Below are 5,561 nucleotides of genomic sequence, written 5' to 3'. Positions count from 1 at the left end.
GTAGGATAAAACAAACCCTCAGATAGAGAAGATTTAAGATATCTTATAACATGCAAAGCATCATCTGAATGGGGCTGTCTAGGAGTAGACGTAATTGGCTCAGATGTTGCACATCGTAGCTAATATTTGGCCTGGTAAAATTGATGTACAACAATTTACGAATGAGTCGTCTGTATTGATCAGGATCAGAAAATAGAGAACCATCATCCATAGAAGTTTAAGTCCTTTAGACAAAGGAGGCTGGCTTAGAATCAGATAGACCACACTCAGTAAGAGTATCAAGGATAAATTTCCTTTGACTAATAAAAGTTTCAGAATCAGACCTGGCTACTTCTAAACCCAAGAAGTATTTAAGATAACCAAGATCCTTAGTAGTGAATTTAGCATCAAAAGCAAGTTTAACTGCAGAAATAGCTTCAGAATCTATACCAGTAATCAAAACATCATCCACATATACTAATAAAGCCAAAAAAAGATCACCAAAAGACATAATAAAGAGACAATGATCGTTAACAGATTGAGTGAAGCCCAAAGTAAGCAAAAAGGAAGTGAATTCTAGATTCCACTGTCTAGATGCTTGTTTCAAACAATAAAGAGATTTTTTAAGAAGACAAACCTGACCAGGTTTAGACCTCTTCATCCAAAAACCCATAAAGGAAGGCATTATTGATATCCAATTAAGATAGGGCATGCTTTGGTAGTTGCAATAGCAATAAAGAGCCTAAAAGTGACTAATTTGGGATTATAGGCAATGGCAGCAACACTTTTCTCTTTAAAGAGCTTGAACATCTCTTGATGTAGGGTATTACCCAAGGTAGAATCCCATTCCTCATATTGTGAAGCAGAAGGTGAAGTAAAATTCTCCAAAGGTGTGAAATGCTCTTTATTGGTGTATTGACAGCAACCACCAATTTCTTGGAACCAGAGTATCACTTCCCTGTGTTGCCTTTTTACCAGTCAGGAAAACCAATGACCTTAAAGCAGTGATCCTTAGGGTCACCAAATCTATTACAAACTTCACAATGAGTAGTGAGTTTAAAACAATTTTCCTTCAAATGACCTGGTTTATGACAATAGTCACAAAATGCTTTATTTGTAGTAATTCTAGATGAATCAGACTTGAAGGATGATTGATGTTTAGCTAGTAAAGCTATTGAAGAACCACGTTCTACAAAATTGAATACCACAAGCCTCTGTGACTCAACTTGAAGTATCATAGAATTAGCCTTGTTTATAGTAGGAAAAGGATCAAGTAAAAGCAACTGATTTCTAACTTGATCATATCCATCATGTAATCCCATGAGAAATTGCATTAGTCTAGTTCTATTTATGATATCAACTATAGCCTTAGAAGCTCCACATGTACAAGCAGGCAAAGGATCAATAGAAGCTAATTCATCCCAAAGCTTCTTCAACTTCGTGTAATAAACTGAGACAGAATCATTCTCCTGAGAAATAGATGCTATTTTTCTCTGAATTTGATAAATCAAAGGCCCATCACTTTCCCCAAGTCTCTCTTTGATTTCACTCCATAGCTCATGTGCAGTAGTGGTATACAAGAAGGCTTCAACTAAATCTTTAGAAATAACATTTAGAATCCACGACGTGACCATATAATCATAACATTGTCATTCATCAAATTGATCTGAATCCTCATCAGGCATCTTAACTTTCCCATCTATAAACCCTAATTTGCACTTAGCCCCCAACGCAATCTTCATAGCTCTACTCCAAGTGCGAAAATTAGATCCATTCAAAGGTGCAGTTAAGGGTGGCCATATTACGGTTTCGGGAACCGGAACCGTCGGTTCGAACCAGTCCCTAACCGTAACCGGAACTGGTGGGAACCAGAACCGGAACCGGAGATTTCCAGTTCGGTTCCGGTTCTAGATTTCTGGAACCGAAACCGGCCGTTCCAAAAAACCGGTCGGAACCGAATTGGAACCGCCGGTTCTCCAGCCGGTTAGAACCGCCGGAACCAGCGGTTCTAGCTGTTAGAAACTGTCAGTTTTGTATTTTTTTTAAAAAAATTTTATTGTGAAATCTCTTAATTACCCCTCCCAACAATCATAAACGGCTACATAACGGCTAGTTTCAAGGGGATTTTTGGAAAAATAATTTTTTGGATTTATTATAAATACCTCATTTCATTTACAAATTCATCACAAAAAAAATCTCTACTCTCTCTACTTACTCACTCTACAATACACTACACTCTACTCTATATTATTCTTCTCTACTCTATATTATTCTTCTCTACTCTACAACCTCTCTTATTAAGTTATTATTCTCTCTAATTTTTTTTATTCAATTTTCCAAATTATATCTTATTATCATATAATGGCAAGTGGAGGAAACTCAAATTCGGGTAAGGGCAAGGGAAAGATCGGAGAAACGCAATATTCATCTATCCCTACAAACGACATCTTTGATTTCACTCCCAACCAATTTAATTTTGAGGGATATCCAAATGAAAATTTGGAAATTCCAACTCAAGAATCTGAATTTAATGAGCAATTACAAGAAGAGGAAGAGCAAGAGCAACGAGCACAAATTGTTGGAAGAGCAAGACAAAGTTTCGACATATTCGCCATTCATTTCACGAAAAAATTCAAAGGTGAGAAAATGTACGATGTAATTTGCAATTATTGTGGAAAATCTTATAAATTTAAACAAGCGGGCGGCTATGGATCATTTTGGAAGCATTTGGAGACAAAACATTCAACAAAAATAGGAGTTGATCGGTCTCAAACACAAATTTCCGGGTACGCATCTTCTAACCTTTCTTTATTTCAATATTCTGAAAAAATACAAAAAGAAGAATTAGCAAAAATGATTTCTATGGAACATTTAGCTTTTAGTTTTGGTGAAAAAGTAGGTTTTAATAATTATTGTCAAAAAGCTTTAAATCCTTCAGCTAAAAGAGTGCCAAGAAATACTGTAAAATGAACTATTATTTCCTTATATAATAAAGGAAAAAAAGAATTAGAGCTTTTATTTTCTCAAATGAAAATTCGTGTTTCAATTTGTTGTGATATTTGGAGTGATCATTGGCAAATGCATTCTTATATGGGCATTACATGTCATTGGATTGATGATGATTGGAAAATTCAAAAAAGAATTATTGCATTTCGTGTTTTTGATGATAAACATACTGTAAATAATATTTATAGAATAATTGTTTCAATTTTAGATGAATATAAGTTGACACAAAAAATTTTTTCAATATCATTTGATAATGCTTCTGCTAATACTAAATATATTATTAAACTTAAAAATATTTGTGAACCAAATATTGGTGGAAAATTTTTTCATATAAGATGTGCATGCCATGTTTTAAATTTATGTGTACAAGATGGTTTAAAAATTCTTGAATCTTTTATTTCTCCAATTAAAAAAACTATTTCATATTTATAGGGACATCCCCAAGTGATGAAAAGTTGTGCTAAATTTTGTAAAGAAAATAATAAAAGACCAAAACGTTTTCCAAGGGATGTCCCAACTCGTTGGAATTCAACATATGAATTACTAAACGAGTCTTTTTCTTATAAAGAATTATTATGCTTTTTTGTTACTAATAATATTGAAGATATTAATTTATATCTACAAAATTGGGATATTTGTGCAAAAGTTTTAGATATTTTAAAAATTTTTAATGATGCTACCTATAAATTTAGTAGGGTTTATTATCCCACATCTCATTTATTTTTACCTATGTGTATTAATATTGTTAGTGCACTCCAAGAATTTAAAAATAATTGTATATTAAAAGATTGTATTTTTTCAATGAAAAAAAATGGTTGTCTTATTTTAAAAATATATCACCCCTTTATATTGTTACTATTGCATTTGATCCTAGATGTAAAATTGATGTTTTATGTGAATATTTGACTATTTATTATGAAGTATTAAATCTTAATATAGAAGATAATGTTAATATAAATGCAGTATTGCATGAAGTTAAACAAAATATTATGCAATTATATAATGAATTTGTTCAATTTTCTAGTTCATCTACTTCTAATTATTTTCAATCTAATATTCAACAATTTCCAACACAAAGGGTAAGTGGTGTTGGTGTTGCTCAATAAGTTTTACTACAAAGACAAAAAAGACCAAGGGAATCCAGTTCTTTTTCTGAATTTGATAATTATCTAACCACTTCTTTTGAGTTTGGTGATGATTATGCAAATACTGATTTTCCAATTTTAGATTAGTGGAGTCGTCACGCCAATACTTTTCCAATACTTTCTTTAATTGCAAAACAAGTTTTAGTAGCTCCGGTCTCCACTATTGTGGTTGAACAAGCTTTTAGTCAAGGAGGAAACATACTTGATGAAACACGATCTCGTATGACATCCGATTCATTAAAAGCACAATCATGCGTGGATGATTGGAGCAAGGCCGAACTAAGAGCACAAGAAAATCTAAAAGAAAATGAAGATTCATATGATTTATACGATGGGTCCTCAACGGGAACATCAACCGGTGGTGCAAATAGCGATTAAGGTAAAATGGGTGAAATTGGTATAAGGTAAGTAAGAACTACATTGGCTTTGATTCCTCTAAACCCCAAGAGGATACGTAGGCAACTTAATTTTTTTTTAAAAAAAAATTAATTTCAAGCCCTTTTTTTTTAAATTATGTTCAAACTTTTTAAAAAAAAAATTTAGTTGAAGAATTTTTTAAAAAAATAATTATGTTCTAAGTCTTTAAAAAAATAAATTTAATTGAAGTATTTTTTAATTTCTTTAAAAAAATAAATTTAATTGAAGTATTTTTAAATTTCTTTGGTGTATTTTTTTTACAAATAACTTTCACAAATTTATTAAATTTTGAAAACCGGTCTTCAAAATTTAAAATTTAAAATTATGCCATTCGCCGAAAAATCGATCAGAACTGTCGGTTTTGTCACCGTACCGGAACCGGAACCGGAACTTTTCGGTTCGATTCCGGTTCCAATTTTTTTGGAACCGGAACTGCCGGTTCCGAAACCGTGGCCACCCTTAGGTGCAGTGACTAGGATCATACTTGGATGATAAGAAGATCGAAGATACAAAGGATCTTTATTGTTGTAATTGCGCTTTTGTTCAACACCGCATCTCTCGTACCAGAAATTTCAGGTGTATTCTCGCTAGCTTCTTCCAACGCTAAGTTTATGCTCGAAATCAATAGTCAATCAAGATCTAGAAATGAATTTCAAGAAGAAACCCTAACAAAATTGATCGATTGCAAGCTCTGGTACCATGATAATGGAACTTGCTAGAAGAGAATAGAAAGCAATCGAGCGAGAAAGGGAGAGAATAAAATGTGATTTGTATCTTATTCATTGTGTGTATTGTATCAATTACAAGAATAAGCTAACAGTCTTATTTATAGTTTGTACACATGAGCAATAATAAAATAACATAACTTATACAATACTTCAACATAGTACCGCACAAAACTTTCTAAGAAGATTTAGTTTTTTAGAGCCGCGGGTTAATTTCACCGAAAGCAAAATGAACTCAATAGATAATCACTTATATGGTATCAACTTCAATTTCTATCTTAAAAATATT

At 32.4% G+C, this 5,561-nt stretch overlaps 1 pseudogene; it reads right to left on the bottom strand.

Moving 5' to 3' along the window:
- Positions 1–226: 226 nt before the first annotated feature.
- Positions 227–5,248, bottom strand: LOC105629006 (uncharacterized; annotated as a pseudogene).
- Between the last annotated feature and the right edge of the window lie 313 nt (positions 5,249–5,561).

Source organism: Jatropha curcas, chromosome 5 (genome assembly GCF_041381405.1).
Source record: "Jatropha curcas cultivar XTBG-Jc1 chromosome 5, XTBG_Jcur_1.0, whole genome shotgun sequence".
NCBI lineage: Eukaryota > Viridiplantae > Streptophyta > Magnoliopsida > Malpighiales > Euphorbiaceae > Jatropha > Jatropha curcas.
This window is presented reverse-complemented; position numbering and strand designations above follow the sequence as displayed.